This window comes from Rhinopithecus bieti, unplaced genomic scaffold (genome assembly GCF_001698545.2).
Source record: "Rhinopithecus bieti isolate Rb0 unplaced genomic scaffold, ASM169854v2 scaffold_618, whole genome shotgun sequence".
Classification (NCBI taxonomy): domain Eukaryota; kingdom Metazoa; phylum Chordata; class Mammalia; order Primates; family Cercopithecidae; genus Rhinopithecus; species Rhinopithecus bieti.
In genome coordinates, this window is record NW_016803195.1 from 358,307 (window position 1) to 376,477 (window position 18,171).

Consider the following 18,171-nt stretch of genomic DNA (forward strand, 5'->3'; position numbering starts at 1 on the left):
TGCCAAGGTCATTCCAAGCTCTTCCTTTACTGAAATGCTCATGCTAGGATTTGTCCCTCAGCTAGGGAAAATATACAGGAAGATAGAATTCAGATATGGAGGAAAAGAGTGAAGTTTTCACCTAGTGGAATAGGTTCTTTTTTTGGTCAAAGTTTAATATTGAAAGTCCGTATCTATAGAATTTTTTCAGGTTGGAGTGCAGTGGCACGAACATGGCTCACTGTAGCCTCAATCTTCTGGGCTCAAGTGATCCTCCCACCTCAGCCTCCCAAGTAGCTGGGACTACAGGGATGTGCCACCATACCCAGCTCATTAAAAAACTTTCTTGTAGACACAGGATCTCACTGTGTTGACCATGCTTGTTAAACTCCTAGGTTCAAGTGATCCTCCTGCCTTAGCCTCCCAATGTGCTGAGATGACAGGCATGAGCCACCATGCCCAGTCTCAGATTTATAAGGTTTTTGTATTTTTTTTTTCTGCCTAGTACAAAACATTTGGTTACATGCTCCCTTTCAACTTATTTACCTTCATAAGGCTGTAGCTTTATGTGGAGTTTTCGGCTATCAGAGAAGTACAGGTTTGCCAGACTACATAAAATAAAAATAATAGCTAGCATTCTTTGGGTGTCCATATGCCAGACACTGTGTTAAAGGCCCAACACATATCGCGCTGTTTAATCCTCAAAACATCCCTCTGATCTGGGCTCTATTGCTATTATCTCCCGTGTTTTGAAGAGGGTAAATAACTTCACTCCAGGTGACACAGCTGGTGATTGGGGAGCTGGGACTTGAGCCCAGGTGTGTCCCCCGCTCTATGGCAGTGATCTAATTAACAATGAGGCCAGGACTTCCTGAGCATATGGTGTGGATCAGGCTCACCCAGGAAAGGTTTTGGAAATACAGCAGGTCCTTAAATAATGTCATTTTGTTCAATGCCATTTTGTTATAATGTTGATGAGGAAAAGAAATTGATTCCCGTCAAGGGCCACCACTTGTGTGGAGTCTGCAAGTTCTTCCAACACCTGTGTGACTTTTTCCAGATACTCTGGTTTCCTTCCACATCCCAGTTGTGCACGGGAGGCTCACTAGAGGATCCCCTAGTCCCATTTGGAGTGAGCGTGGGTGTGTGTGCTTTGCCATGGGATGGCATCTTAGCCAGGTCAGTTCCTTCCTTGTGCTCTGAGCTGCTGGGATGGGCTCCTAAAATCCTTAACTGGAATAATTGGGTAAATAATTATCTTACTTGTTTTCAATTAATCTTTCTTAATGTATGGACAGTTCACGTTTATTTCAGCGCTTACTATCAGAAGTGTGTGTGTGTGTGTGTGTGTGTTTTCTAGAGTTTTGGTGATGTTTCTGTGACCAGAAACATAGGAGCTTAACTCTTACTTCTATCAATTAGCCTATGGTAAAATGGGTTTTGTTATACGTTGTTTTGCTTAAAGTTGCAGCATCCAAGAACATACTGGTGAAGTGAAGTTAGGATTTGCTGTACAGTGAAATAATGATGAGGTGTCGCTGGTGGCGGAGCCTGGGAGTGTGTGCTCTGAGATGGTCCTGCCCAGCTTTGGTTAAGACCACACCCCAAGCCAAGCAGGCTGGCATTCCACAAACTTGCCTGGCTCCCAGAATAACCCAGAGGCATTTGCTATAATACATAATACATAGATTCCTAGGCTCCACTTCAGAGCTCCTGAGTCAGAAAAACCCCAGAAGCACCCGGGACCTTTATATGAATAAAGCACTTGTCTAAGGCACTAACCCAAGGACCATTCATCCAAAGGTGCTCAGCACAAATGTACTGAATAAACTACACCATTCATATGGAAGGTCACTTTTGAATTTGTTGTGGAAAGTGCTTTGGACTAAGACCTGGCTTCCCCTTCTGCTCTGCCCTCATCCGCTGAGCAGTCTCTGGCAAGTCACTTTCTCTCTCTGGACCTCAATTTTCCCAGTGGTAAAATGAAGAATGGCTGAGACCCTTTCTGGCTCTCACGCCTTTGAATAGCATATTTATTGAGTGCACCTTTATAAGAAACATCCAAACACAGGCCTGCAGGCTTTGATTTGGATCTCCCAGCACTAATGTTTAAGGCAAAACCCCTTAATTTGCTGTGAAACAGTGAATCTTTGTGAACGGGAGTCCTTTTTGTCTAATGATTAATAAAGCAGGCATCTCCTCATTCTGGGTAAACACTGAGGACATTACCTAACCACTTCATCCTGTGTGATCCCAAGACGCAATTGTTCCCCTCCACATGGGAGAGGCCAAATAGACAGACAAGGCAAGTAATAAACATGCCTTTACTTAAAGAGTCCTTCAGTTTCCCAACTCCTTCCACACCTGTGGTCTCATCCAACTTCAACACACATCTGTAAGGTGGGCAGGTCAGGGGCGTTACCCTCATCTGGTCAAGTCAAGCTGGAGCTGCATTCTCAACTTCTCCAATGTGGGTGGGTGTTCCCCTGAAGAAGGTGTTTGTGAGTGAGAAAAGGGAGCTTGTTGGTTCACCCTCAGCACCTAGAACTGTGCCTGGCATTCAGCACTAGTCATTACCTTCTGAATGAATGAATGAGTCTGGTCCTCATTCCCTGGTTATGACCTCTCAGGAAGTTTAAAGAGGTGCAAGGTGGTCTGTGACTGTTTAGAGAATCACTTTTATTGCTACCATCATTTTTATTGTTCTCATGTCTACCGTTAAACTACATTTTAGGATGCTGTTGAAAGGCTGTTGAGAACAGAATTTCCTAGTGTGAAAGTTATTAGAGAAATAGGATCAAATGGCTGCTATTTACCCTTGAGAAATTTCTATCTCTGTATGGTAGGTGGGAAAAGAGGGGGAAAACACTGTCTCTCTAGAAGCCCTGATCTAAGGCAGCCACCTCTGGTAAGGCTCACCTGAAAGAGGTGGCACCATCATAAAACTATCAGGTGGATCGTCAGAAAAGATGACAGCTGGGAGACCCTAGTGTCACAAACTAGCTGTGATGCCTTCAACAAAGTCCTTCACCTTGAATTCTACCTCTCGGGTGGGACAACTCTGAGATGTGTTCTATGCAGTAACCTCGCTCAGAAAATGAGTTCTTGCCTGGGATGTTATGAAGGGCTTGTGAGGTGGCAGCTGGAAGGCTTTCAAGAAAGGAACAGGTGCATTACCAACACTGAGCAAAGGCATCAGGATCTCTTATATCAGAAGCTACAAACTGGGACCAGCACATGAGCTTGTATAGCCTCCAGTGTTTTAAAATTTTTCAATTTGCTACCAAGACATCTGAAAATCTAGGGATTTCTAATACAATTTAGATTCGTAGTTTCTCTTGAATAATGGCTCCACATTCTTGCATGGCCAACAATTGGTTGAAGCCTAGTAGCTTCTTTAGCTTCTCACTGACACAGAGGCTATCACCTCTTCCCCAGTAGAGAAACAGTTTTCTGTACCCATGGCAGGCACTGTTGGTGCCTAGCCCTCCTCCCCTGGTACCTCCAATCCCCTTGCACACCAGCCAGGTGGCTTCTGACTGCAGTTCCCTCTACTTCTTTCCCTGGGGGGTTTCTTTGGCCACCTGAGTATTCTCAGCCTACCCACAGGATGGACCAGAAACATCAGGGAGCTGCCCCTGGGAGCAGGTCTCAAGAGGTGGATGGGAGGTGGTGAAGAAGTACCTGGGCTCTGAGGCACACTCTACATTGTCCCCTGGAGGTCCTGAGCAGGGTTGAACCCTAAATGCCTCCAGCAAGAGCCTCCCCACGAACATGCTGTCTTGGCTTCCCTTTCCTCCTGGTTTCCTGGGATCACCTACCAAATAAGCAACTTGCACTTAAATAGTTGCCTCAGGGTTTGCTTCTGGGGATCCCAACCTAAGATAGTACGCTGGACTCCTTTCAAAAAAGAAAATTAAAAAAAAACCTTGCATCTGACCTTGCCCTGCCTAGCATTTTCTATTCCAGTGCCCTGTGAGATGACATTTCAGCTAATACTCGAGACGACAGGTGACAAACCACTCTTTCCAGTGCAAAAGTGGCCTTGGGCATCACTGAACAACATGTGGCTTGTCTTTGGGGTCCTTGTACCTTGAAATGACCTATCTTAATTCCCAGGTTCTCAGAAGGCAGTCACATCTGGACAGTGTTCCTTGACTACCCGTCAATCTCCCATCATGTTGTTGCTGGCTGTGAGGAAGAAAGTGACCTCCTAAACAAATCCATGCACGTTTAAATGACAGCTGCTGGTTTGAATCTGTTTCTTCTCCTCCATTTCCTCTTCTGGTCAAAGAGCCCACCTTTTCATTTGGAGGAAACATTTCTCAACTGGCTTCATTCTGTGAGGTTTAGAGGTACGAATTGAACTCAGCTCTGTCTAGAGCCAAAGCTACTCCAAAAGTGTTCTTAACTACTATGGGTGGTTGACAGTACAGGCTCTAGAGTGAGACTTGCCACAGCTCAAATCTCAGCAATACTTCATACTACAGTTCAAATCTCAGCCACAACTCATACTAGCTATGAGGCTGGGGTAAATGCCGCTCACTTTTCTAGCTTAATTCCTTTCTCTCTCTCATGAGCTTATTGTGAGAATTTAAAAGATACAACAATTAGAAAGCACTTAGTATAGTTCTTGGCTCGTTAAAGTGCTCAACAAATAATAACTATTAATGTTTAAATTATTAAGACTCTAGTTGGCTGAAGAAAAGTGATAGGAAAGCTACAGCCTTTACTCGGGGAGCTTCTAGAGAACTAAGACTTTGGTTATTTCTCTCCTGTCCCTGAGTCCTACCCACACTGTAAGACTGAATGAGTGAGTGAGTGACGATGGTGTGTTTGTAGAATTCACAAACCCATTGAAAATGCTTCCTGAAGCTTAAGTGAGCTCCCTGCCAGGAAATTCTGTGTGGCCAGCCAGGAATTGTGGCATCAAATAATATTTAATTTCATTTCTTCCTAAATATTACTGAATTTCATTCCCAGTAACTTTTCCTTTTGAAGTTCTCTTTTTGAGGCAGTTCAAGTGGAAAAAGAAATAACCTAGAAGCAAGTAAAACCACCTTATTCAACAACAACAAAAATCCTTCAGCTAAGTGTAAGGAACTGGGCCCTTCTGTTTTTTTGTGTGTAAATTATTTAATATACTGATGATCCAACATATCCTTTATTATTTTAGAGACTGCTTCTTCCATCCCCTAGGGAGAGTGTTTTTAGCTCCATGGAGCATGAATTTTTTTCACTTACCTAGTGATTATTAGGTATAAAAATCCTTTTTGGTAAGAGGTTCCACTTTTAATGGTCTCTTCAGTGAGCAGTTTTCTGTAAATATTGCATAAGTCTATTCAGGGAAAAAGAATGCCCTCGCCGCTGGATTCTTTATAACTCCACTCTGATGGGGGCATCTGCTGAGTTCCAGCTTGTGGATTTGAGAGGCTGATGTGGACTCTAGTTCTGGAATCTTCTGTTTGGACTTCCTTTTTCATTTTTTCTGTTTTTGATTTGATGGCATTTGCATTTCTATATGGCCCTGGAGTCAGATTGTGACACTTGGTAGCTGTGTGACCTTAAATAAGTTATTTAACTTATCTCATGTTCATTTTCCTTATCTATAATCTGAAGATATCAGCATCTACTTTTTAAGGCTTCAGTACAGACTAAATAAATATCACAGCACTACTGTGTGCTGGACGCTGCACTGTACTGCCCAGCACACAGTTAGTACTTCCATTTATCAGCTCATCATCCTCATCACCATTCTCATCATCGTTGTCATAATCATCAAGGTCATCATCATCATGCAAGCGGTTTCTTTACTTTCAACATACACAGGCTGCCAAGGGGATAGCCCTAAATATAAGTGCCCTCATATAGAATCTCTTTCTGACAACCCAAGGCCCAGCAGGCTGACTTCATTAGTCTGCTCACCTATAAAAGGGGTAATAATAGTATTTACTTCACAATGTCGTGAGGATTAGACAAGTTAATAAATGTAGGGTGATTAACACAGTGCCTCACACATAATGGGTATTCAATGAACAATAACTCTTGTTGAAGTTCTTGCTTTCAGCTTAGCTCTTTGAGGGCTAATATGCAAAGCAAAAACCCAATAAATTTATTTTCTCACTCTTAAAGAAATATTGAGTGCCTTCTGTGTGCCTGGTACTGTTCTAGCCTCAGGCAAAGATAAAGTAGTCATAGTAAATGCAACTAACAAGTGACAAGGTTCTCACCCCATTTACTGTTATGGAAGATGACTGACAACTACTATAGCTATGTTGTATAATAATAAATACTAATGGAAAAAATAAAGCATGGCAAGGGAATAGAGAATAAAGAGAGTCGGAATACGAGATGGGATTGTTAAAATAGATAGAATGGGCATGGTGGCTCATGCTTATAATCCCAACACTTTGGGAGGCCGAGATGGGAGGACTGCTTGAGTCTAGAAGTTCGAGACCAGCCTGGGCAACATAGTGAGACCTCCATCTCTACAAATTTTTTTTAAAAAAATAGCCAAGGATGGTGACATGTGCTTGTGTAGTCCCAACTACTCAGGAGATAGAGGTGGGAGAATTGCTTGAGCCCAAGAGGTGGAGGTTGCAAGTGAGCCATGATTGCACCATTGCACTCCACCCTGGGACACACAGCAAGACCTTGTCTCAAAAAAAAAAAAAAGAAAAGAAAACTCATTAGTAAACTCCCCAAGCCACCCGTTGGCCAGGACATTCACCTTTAGAGGCCATAATACTTCCCAGTCAAGCTTCCCATGTAGTTCAGAGAGTAGACAACTGCAGTCTCTAAACTACTGATACGGCACATCAGCTAATTAAATTACTGCACGTTGCTCGTTGCAAGGCTAAAGTCAGTAGAGTGATTTGTTATTATCCTCTTGAAGAACAATTGATGGGCAAAATATTATTAGATTTCATTTTTCTAAAAAGCTGGGAGTAAAGTTATTTAATTAAGATTGTGTCAAAGCGTGGCTCTGGTTTCCCCTTTCGCCCTTTTCTTTTCATTTCAACTATGAAAGCGTTCCTCTTAGAAAAATGTGAAGAAACTAGTTTGTCTCCATTATTGCCAAAATACAAGTTGTATTTCGTTAACTTACTCCCAATCCATATTTTAAGTTGCTACCAGGGCTCTTTGTGCAAGAAAAATATAATCCAATACAACCCATGCCAGAGTGTGGTTGAGCTTCATTTCATGCCGAGAATCCCAAGGAGGGACTATAGTCTGGGTAGGGACTTTGGCTATAGCTGTCCATTTATTGATTCAACCCACTCATTCACTATGAATTAATTCAGCTCCTCGCTTGTGCAAGATACTGTGTTAGCAGAGCATACAATTAAAGAAAAGACAAAATTTTGATGTTTCTTCCTCAAAGCCCTTGAACAAACAACGGGAGACTGTTAAAAAGAAATGACTTGATGCCACCAAATTTTGTTTGTTTGTCCCTAGGAATGGCCCCTCTTTCCCACTTGTTCAAAAGTAATCTGTGCTTTAAACTCTTGCTTGGTTGAGGTCTCCTCCATGAGGCCTTCCCTGAATACTCCATTTCTTGGAATTCCCCACCCCCATATTTTTCCAACTGAGTTTCCTTTGAACAATCTGTACCATATCATTTTTAATCAAATGTGTATTGTTATTTCTATTTTGTCTTATTTCCAAATAAAACTGCAACTTTTTTGAGGACATGGACAACATCTTCTCCTTTGCCTCAAAACATCTACCTTGTTTAAAAGAATCCATTACATGAAAAAGATACTTGCACATGCATGTTTATAGCAGCAAAATTTGCAATTGCAAAAACGTGGAACCAACCCAAATGCTCATCAATCAATGAGAAAAAAACTGATATATATATATATATATATATGATGGAATACTACTCAGCCATAAAAAGGAATGAATTAATGGCATTCGCAGCAACCTGGATGAGATTGGAGACTATTATTCTAAGTGAAGTAACTCAGGAATGGAAAACCAAACATCATATGTTCTCACTAATAAGTAGGAGCTAAGCCATGAGGATGCAAAGGCATAAGAGTGACACAATGGACTTTGGGGACTCAGGGAGAAAGGGTGGGAAGGGGATGAGGGATAAAAGACTACAAATAGGGTGCAGTATATACTGCTCGGGGGATAGGTGCACCAAAATCTCACAAATCACCACTGAAGAACTTACTTACGTAACCAAACACCACCTGTTCCCCAATAACCTATGGAAATAAAAAAATTTTAAAAAACAAAAATCCATCTACTTCCTTGATCTCTTGCATAGAACAGGTGCCAGTTTAATTGGAAATGAGCAAACTTATTGCTGATATTCCCCAGATGATTTGGTTTGACTCCAAGAGACTATTCACATCCACCGTCCATTCATCCATCTATCCACCATTTATCTTATCCATTTCTTCATTCACCCACCATTCATCCCTCTCTTCACCATCCAGCCAGCCATCTATCACCCATTCATCTATCCCTCTACCATCCATTCGTTCCTTCATTCACCCAGTAAAAGTTCAATTGTGGGAAAACCTAGTTTTTAAATCCTTTTATTTTATGAATGATATTAATTGCTATATCCAAAATGTCAAGAGGGAATCAGCACAGAAAGTGAGGGTTAGAAATGGAAACAGGTGCACATGATTGGCCTTGGTATCTGCCATTTCCTCCCACCCAGATGCCCTTTTGTTCTTAGAAGCCAAACACAGTCATCTTAGAAGCTTTCGGGCAACAGAAATCATGCAGCCTTTGGAACTAAGAATTACTAGTCTCTACTTTCTAATGGCTTAGTAGTCAATGGACATATATAATTTAAGCCATTTAATTTGCTTTCACGTGTGATGTTTGAGAAGCAAACAATTTGTGCTAATTGTTATATTAAAAATGGTACTACTTTCAGCTTTCCAAGAAGAGAAATGTACAGCTCATAACTGTTCTGTTACCATTAGTTACACACAAGAGAACATGACACAAGGTAAGTATTTTGTCTCTCGGAAACAAAAACAGCGTGAAAGAACAAAAGCTTGCATATCAATTCCCTGCCAGCCAAACGGAGTGAGTCCTGTAAAGCATTCATGATAAAGGAAGATGGGAGAGAAGGAGACAGAGACAGAGGAGGTGGGAAGGTGACAGAAAGGGGAAGGAGTGAAGGAGAAGGCTTTCTGAATGGTGAAGGAAACAGAAAAGAAGACAAAGAGAAAGAAACCTCTGAGGAGGAGAGAGAGTGCTGTGACCTCAGGAGGGAGACCTGATCTGCTGGCTGGGAGGAAGAAACTCACTGAGCTGAGCTAGCTCCTTTTGGCCACCTTGCCTTCTTTGCATCATCATTCAATTCACACCTGGGCCTCTTGGCCGGTGGGCTCTCTTTCACTGCCTTCCCCATAAAACCATCTAATCCTCTTTCTCCCTCTCTGAGACTCTTTCCTCGGAATCAAGCTTGCAATCCTCTGCTGCCTCACAAAACACAAGTCCTGCAGCATCCAAACACAATTAACTGACTTAATGCCCTCATCCATGGCCAAGCAGGTCTGGATAATAAAAGAGCCATAAATAAGCAATGTGGCTATCAAATGCACAGAAAATAGGACCATTGGCATCTACTGGTAGAAGCTGTTGGCTTGAATTGCATCAACAATGACTCCAAATCTTCCTTCTAAAATGAAATAAGAAAATGATCCATTTGTTGTTTGGGAAGAGAATTCTATTCATATATTTATTTGGGAGGAAAAAGAAGATGTTGGTGGTTTAAGACCAGAAGCCAAAAAGAAAAAAAAGCCCAGTTTTATTCTTGAAAGATCTAATTACCAGCCTTTGCAATGTTTCAGGAAAATATTTCAGGACACACTGATAATTTGCATGAGTTTGAGAGGTGTTTTTGCAGCTTTTCCAAAACAGAAAAGAAATAAAAGAGAGGATGGTTTGTTATTCCAAGAGGTAGAAATGCAAAAAAAAAAAAAGTCAGAATATCTTGAAGAACAAGGAAATGTTTTGACTTTCTGGCTTGTTGCTGTGTAATTATTTTAAAATATTTCAAATGACTACTTTGCTAAATTTTCTTTTCCTATAGCAGCTTGAGATATGATTGTTCTGACTCTTGTTCCTCAATTCATGTTTACTTATTTATTTTGCTAAATATAACTGTATTTAGAGAAAACCCAGGATTCTCTTTGAAGTTCCAGCCAGAACCTTAAAGCCTCTGAAAAGGCATCAAGGGAAAAAACAAAACAAACAAAAAAACCAAAACTCAGCCTTGGTGACAGCCATACCTGAAATGATGCCTACCTTCTCTCCTCCCAGAAAAAAAAATTTGGATAAAGCTCTCAAGCTCCTTCTTGTTCTAGTGAGAATCTTTAGCTAGTCCTCCTTAAACTCCCTTTCTCCTAAGTCAAATGGATAGACCCCTATAAAGAGTAGAGTCAAACAGCAACAACTCTGGAACTCAGACAGGAATCCCAGATCTGATTTGCTGTGTCATCTTGGGTAAGATAGTTAACCTCTCTGCCATAATTTCCTCATCTACAAAATAAGGATTATAAATCTACATACTCCGCAGAGCTCACTGAGCGTTCACAAAAACTACTTGTTCACAAAAAACCCCACCTGTTTACAAAAAGGCACTCATTAGTTATGTACCTGGCACATAACTAATACTTGATAAATGCTAACAATTATTGGTTTCCTAAATGCAGCCTCCTACCTCTAAATGTAATACCTCTTCTAGGATACAGATTTTGTAGTAAACTCTGTACATTTCCTATTTCCAAAATTGTTTATATTTTTTAATTATTCACATTAGGAATATTTTATTTTCACATCACAATTTTTTTTTTGCAGCCATTGCTTAAGTGAGAACCAACTTATTCTTGATCATCTTTTTTGATGTAATTGCTTATCAGTAGCCCCTGAAGAAATCTAATTTTAAGAAAAAAGCTTCAACATCTATAGCTGTCTATGTTGTATTCATATTAGCTATTTAGATGAGTCTCTCTAGCTTGGCATTTGTCACCTTTTAACTATTTTTCATCCCAGGAGATCAACATCTTTGCATCCTTCTATCAGTACTTTGAATCTTGTTTTTGACTTGAATGCCCACCCCCGCATCAGCCATGAGAACTGATTTCTTCTTGTCATTTAACATTCTCATGGAGACCCTGGCAGACCAATTTACAAATGATTGCTAAAGTGCTTTAGCAAATCATGGTGTTTTTGACAGAGAAAGAAAAATACAGACTATGAAAATTTTGCAACTTTCAATGGGGTTCACTTAATGCCATGCAGCCTTTCTCCTAATGAGCATTTTCAGTCACCACTAAACATCCTGTTTGGCTTCTTTGATCCTGTGATGCACAGGGCTCCCTCTTCCAGGCAGGATGGCTCATCTCTGGACTTTGTGGACTGGCGTTGATTCTTTCATGCCCAGAGGGCCTCACCTCCGGGCCCGCTTTCTTAAGAGGTTAGTCTTTGCCTGAGCAAGCACACTTGTTCTGAAACCACCGCTATGGGGTTAATTCAAAGGTCCTCAACCCACCAGGCAGATTCCACTTTCTGACCCCATCTGTCAGGCCCTGAAATTCATGGTCCTTCCCAGGGCAGAAGCCACGAGCCACAAGAGCAAAGCTGCCATCAGTTTGTATATTTCAGGGTTATTTATTAGGCCTTGGCTTGAAGTCTAGCCAGGAGGTTTTCATTCAGGGTCTGTTTGCCTTACGCAGTCTGTCTCTGAAGTGCAATTTGGAGATATAGAGACGTCAGGGTAATTTTCCGTCCTCTGGTGACAGTGTTATTATCGAAAAGGAAGGATGAGGGCTGCTTGCTGTGCTAATGACTGCTTCTCATTTCATAGGCTCCAGGAGACGCAGGCTGTAAAGGACTGTGCATAGCCAGGTTCCCCTAGAGCCTCACCTGGAGTTGCTCACCCTGGGGAAGTGATGTTAATGGTTTTCTTTGCAAATTCCTCTCCCACTCCCTCTCCTGGCAGGATTATAGAATCCCTGTGTTTAGACACCCTGGGAGCTCTGAGGATTTCCTGAGCCTGTTTTCACTCGTTCATTGTGATATCTCCTATGGAGGCTGAGTCAACACCCAGTATTGTGAGTATTGGGGGCGTAAAGGAGATGTTAAGATCATACCCTAAAAGTCCCTGCCTCCCACCCGCAGCCCCCTTCCTGACTCTGTGACCCATCATGCTAGCCTTCCGCACCCTTCGATTCTGCGCTTTTCAGATCCCCGAGAAAGCTCCGAGCCTAGAATGTGCTCCTTTCCCCCTCTTCATCTCCTCAGTGTCCACCCATCCTCTGTCACTAGTCAGAAGAGAAGCTTCTGTGCCTCCACCCCAGAAGAGGTCAGGCTGGAAACTCTTAGAACCTCTGGTTTGCTTCCTTCAGTGCCTTTCTTCTGTTTCATATTTGCATGAGAATGTGCCTGGCCTCTTCCACCTGAGGAACCTGAGAGGCTCCTGTGAGCCACGGCAGGCTTGAGGCTCTGCTCACTAGTGCAGTCAGCAGGGGGGAGAGGCTGGCACATGAAAGTTCCTTTCTTTAGTCATCTTTATTGCATGCATGACTGCCTGGGAGCAGCCTTGGGGTATTCAGTGGGGAACTATGAGTCAGTAGAGGGGTATATAATAGGTACTCATCTGAAAATGGTCTTTTGTCTTTCAGTTCACCCCTGGGAAAAGAGTGAAAAAAAGGAGCTGCTACGTGGTGGGTTACTTGAGTGTAGGAAGGAGAATAGGCATAGGATCCATTCACGTTTACTCTTCTTGAGTTGACATATGCATGTGAATAGCCTTTAGGAGCAAACTCAACACTCAGCTAAATTACAGTGCATGTCATTTCCAACAGACCCTTGGACTATTAGAAAGGGCAAGATGATTGTTTCAGCACTGATGTGTGTGTGTGCACGGAACTCTTGATGTAGAAGATATAAAGTATCAAGTGGGGTAAAAAAATGGAATCACTGAAAAAAAAAATCATGTTTTTCCATGGAAGGGTATTGCCCAAAATAGAGCACAGATCAAAACATCTTAATTCTTTGTCATTCTCTTTTTGATTATAAAATCCCTGTACTCTCCGTATTTGCCATGTCAATGACCCAAACGCCCAGGCATTGCAGGAATGTGGCAGAGTTTGAGTTGAGTCTTATGTATTAATTTAGAAAATACTTACCAGGCAGTGGCCACGTGCTGGGTACTGTGACCATGTTTCAGGGTCACTCAAGACCCTGATGGCGTGGGGTGATGTAAAGAGTCAGGGGTTTGGAATCACACCACACTAAATTGGAATTACAAATCTACCATTTACAAGCAGCATAAACTTGGACAAGATGTTTGAACTCCCTCACTCCCAATTCCTACATCTGTAAAGTGAGGTTAATGCTGCTTATCTCATTAGATAGTTTTGAAGACTAAGTAAGACACAACCATGTATAAAGAAAGTCAGATTGCCGCATGCCCTCACTCAAAACCCTCCAAAGGGTTGTTATGAAATTGGGAATAGAGTTCGAAGTTCTTTGTGCTGCTACATGATCTGACCTTGTCTGTCCCTCTGTTCACCACTCCAGTTTGTTGCTGCCTTGCTCTGTGTGCTCCCAGTGTGCTGGCCTTCTCCCTGCGTCTCCAGCCTCCCAAGCATCTTCCTGCCTCAGGACCTTTGTGCTGGGTGTTTCCTCTGGCTGGAACACTTTTGCTTCCAATAATCACAAGCCTTTCGCTCACATTAATCAAGTCTCTGCTCCAAGGTCATCTCCGCAAGTGTCTTTCCTGCCCTCCAGCCTGAAATATCTCCCATCACTCCGAATTCTTTAACCTACTTTCTTTCTCTTCATAGCCGTAATTCCAATCTGATATTATGTGGTATGTCTATTTGCTTCCTGTCTGTCTGAAAACTCTGATGAAGGCTGGGCACAGTGGCTTATACCTGTAATCCCAGCACTTTGAGAGGTCAAGGAGGGAGGATCACTTGAGGACAGGTATTGAGACCAGTCTGGACACCATAGAGAAACCTCATCTCTATGAAAAAAAAGAAAAAAAAAAAAAAGACAAGACATGTAGTTGTGCCTGTAGTCCCAGCTACTCGGGAGGCTGAGATGGGAGGATCATTTGAGCCTAGGAGTTTGAGGCTGCAGTGAGCCATGATTGCTCTACTGCACTCCAGTCTGCGTGACCCTGTCTGAAAAACAAACCAATGACAACAACGACAACAACAGAACTCCATGATAACAGGAGTGAGTTACTTTTCCATTGCTGTCTCCCCAGTTCCTAGAACAGTGCCTGGTACCCAAGTATTTCCTGAGTAAATAAAAGATGAAGATCTACTTGCCCAATGCTTGGAGTATAGTAGGAACTCAATGTCAGTTCTCTTTCTTTGCCTTTCTCAGCAAGAAGCTTAAACTTTAGAGCTGAAGATAAGACAGTGTGAGATGGATTTTTTTGGATTTAGTTAAGCCACTTGGATCTTTTTATATCCTAATAACGACACACGGCAGAGCCTAAGAGAAAGTGAATTCTCATTTTATGTTTTAATCAATTTGTTCCATATAAAGTATGTCTGGGGTGATAAGAGCAAGAGTTAGAAAAAAAAAAGCACTAGAACAATTCATGGGATTTGCTTATTAGTTCTTGTCCTCTCTAGCAGGGCTTGCCTTGAAAGGAGGAGCTGACTAGAGAGAAACAGCTACTACACTGACTCTGCAGGAGAGTAAATGTCACAATTAAAAGTTTCCTTTAATGAATCCTGTGTGAACCTCCCTATTGAAAGATCCACGAATGGAAGCTATTTCTGTCCCTTGCTTTATGAATGAATTGTATGGAGTTGTTTCTTTGCTGTAGTGAAAGGCATCCCACATAGAGCACATGCTTCGTGTCTGCACCTCGCTAATTGACTCATGAGTTTATGGAGTGCCGATTATGTGCCCGGGGTGGTGGGTGGAGAATGGGGAAATGGGGAAGAATCACCTGGCAGGTGCTCTGAGAGTGCTAGGGGAACCTGAATTAGATAGGAAGGGGATAGGTCAGGGAAGACTTGCCAGAAAGTATGTTTGAGCTGCGATTTCAAAATTAATAGACATTAACTCGGCAGAGGGTGGTACTGGGATGGTGGTTCAGAATGAAAGGCATTCTAGGCAGAGGAAAATTTGAGAAAGTTGGTCCTGGGTTCATAACCTGTCTCTGCCACTGTGGAGACCCATCCCTCTCCATGCCTCAGTGTCTCCAAATGTAGTAAGAAGGGCTGGATTAAATGGTTTTTGAAAAGTTCTATCTAGATGGGAATTCTGTTTGATCATACAGGGCACTATTTTCCTTTTCCTCTACCTTCTGGTGTCCTTCCTCTCCTACTATGTGCATTTTCCCTTTCCTTCCTTCTTTGACCCTTCTCTGCCCCCTCCCTTTTATTCTTAGTTATGTGGCCAGTCACCAAGGGCAGCAGGGAATATTATTTCATGTATTTGAGAACACTTTGGGCAGAAGGAGTGGCAGATTGCTTCATTAACATTTATTCTCAAATTTGAATAGGGAGAATAAAAATTTTAGACACAGAATAGTAAGTGGGCACACTAAATCTTAGGGTAGTAAAAAGGAAAATTGACTTCTATAGTAGCAACATTTGGGTAAAGAAGTGATTCTTTTATTGGGTGAATAATCATTCTGTAATTAATCAGTCTGTTAGTATAATCATTAACACTGCAAAGGGGTTCAGAGTATGCAACCCCCATATATGCCACTTGAGCATGAAGATTATTTTGAGCTGAAGGCAATTCAAAAACAGCAGGTGCAAACAAAGCTCTCTATCCTCCTCCTTTCTGCCTACACGCAGGGCATAAATTTCCATTTGTGAAGGTGTCCCACTCATTTCTCCCATACCAAAAATAGAAGATTCTTATCATGGGAGATGGCACTGACTTGAATCTGCACAAACAAACCTTACTGAAATAATCCTTATTTTCCATTAGTTTTCCCTGTATATTGACCTTTCCAAAATATACCACCCCTAAAAACCCAAACTCTTTTCCTTTGTCCGGTCACTTCTCCACACATTTATCCCTCCTTGTTAAAATGGTATGTAAGCTCTCAGGCCTAACTACATCTTTGGATTATCACTTCCTTTTCTATGAGAGGTACCTATAAACATAAAAATGTTAATATCAATATAATCCACATACCTTTTCTCTTGCTAATCTGTCTTTTGTTAGTTTAGTGTGCATGGTCTGAGTTATTGAGCCTGAGCCTAACTGGTTGAGTTATTGAGCCTAACTGGTTGAACTATTCCTATATTACTCACAGAATTCTCACAACAGATATCAATTAATAACCCATATTTGTAGGTGGGAAAACTGAGGCTCTAAGAGGATACTCAGCTAGCAAGTAGCAGAACCAGGCTGGGATTCCTGGTAGCCAGCCCTCAGAGTTCATGCATCTCCACCTCACATTGGCTGACCCCAGATCTGCTGCATGCTGACTATGTGACCTTGGCTCCGCTGCATTTTCTCTGGGCCTCAGTTTCCCCAACTGATCTCTGCACTGCTTTCATCAGCGCTTTCTGATTTGGTCACAAACCCCTGTTCTTTCCCTGCATCTGAAGTTACCATGAGACAAAGGAGAAGAAAACAGAAGACTTGTGAGCTCCGTGGGAAATACTTTGAACTCATTCATTCAAGGACTGGAAATATCTTTAACTCAAGGGCAAAGTAAAGGACAGGTTGAGTTTTGGTATACTGGGAGAGAGAAGAGAGTAAATTTGGAGTGCACTGCAATTTCTAGAGTGGCAAAGAGAATAATAAAAATCAGATGGTGCAGTGGGGAAAAGAAACCTCCCATTCCAACTGGGCCAGATTTACACTTGGGGAGTAATTTTGGTAGGGGTAGAGCCTTGGTTTGTTAAACAAAAAATAATAATCTGGCTCCTTCTTCATGTCTGCCTCTGGTGGTACAACTCCTAATTCACTTTACCTCTGCATTCTCTCTTAGTTAGGTTGATATTTCATTCTAGCAGAATTTATTTTGTAGCCAGTGGTAAGCCTCCAAAAGGTATGCCAAAAACTAGACTTGTAACAACTCTTCCTCCTTTCCTTGAGAATTCAGGAGTGGTGGATGGGGGAGAGAACAAGAGACTCGGAAATACTTCTTGGCCATAACAGCAGAAATTGCATGTAGCCCTTCTTTCCCCTTTGCCTTGGTCTTCCCCCATGAAAAGGCCTAACTATATCTTTGGATTGTTACTTCCAATCCAATCCATGATAACATGCTATCAAAAAGAGAAGACAGGAAGGTGGACCAGATTTGAGAGTATAATTATGCATATAAAATCCAAATATTCTGGGGCTGGCTTCTCAGAGGAAGGAGAAATACGCTGCATTACCCTGAAGTCCTACAAGATCAAAGTGAAGGAGGTAATGGGAAGTGTCTGAATTGCTTGAAGAAACAAAGGTGTAAGAAAGATCGCTAGGAGAACAGATATGAAAGAGATTGAAGTTTAGCTTGAATTATGGTGTAAGACTGTGGCTAAAAGTTTCTGACAGCGTAGGGCAGCATAAATAATCTATAAAGACATTAGTGCCTATCTTACTTATTTCTCATCCATATTTAAAATACACCAACCTCCTCCATTGTTTCATCAAGCACCATTTACAAAATGGGGACAGCACACCCAGAGAGTTCACTGTCCCTCCGGATGTAATTTTACTGAATTCGCAGTCACATTTTGTTTTCTATTTCTTATAGAAATGCTTGAAAAAAATCCCTAAACAAAGAAATACTTAGTTGACATTTTAAAACACAAACTGTATGCCAAATACAAGGCCAGGTTGTTAGAAGCTCTTCAGTAAATGATTACACTTTAAAGGTCTAAATGTACACACTCATTTTCAAGCACATTTTACAAAATAATGTACTCCAAGTCTGTTCTGAATAATTGTACAAAAATAGTTCATAAGCATAATCAATCTTTCCACACCATCTTTTTGCATGCTGTTCTTCAAAGTCTCAATTTGAAGATTATGCTTAATGGAATTGTCTGTCAATTTCAACCATTATCATCTGGGGCAGATGGTTCTTTGATTGTGCATTTAATATGCAGGAAAATCCTGTGCTGCTTCTGCTTTCGAGTTAGCCTTCTGACAATTCACATTGTAAACGGTACCTTTCTGCTTAGAGAATTGTCTCTCTTAAACACCAGACTTCATGTATCATTA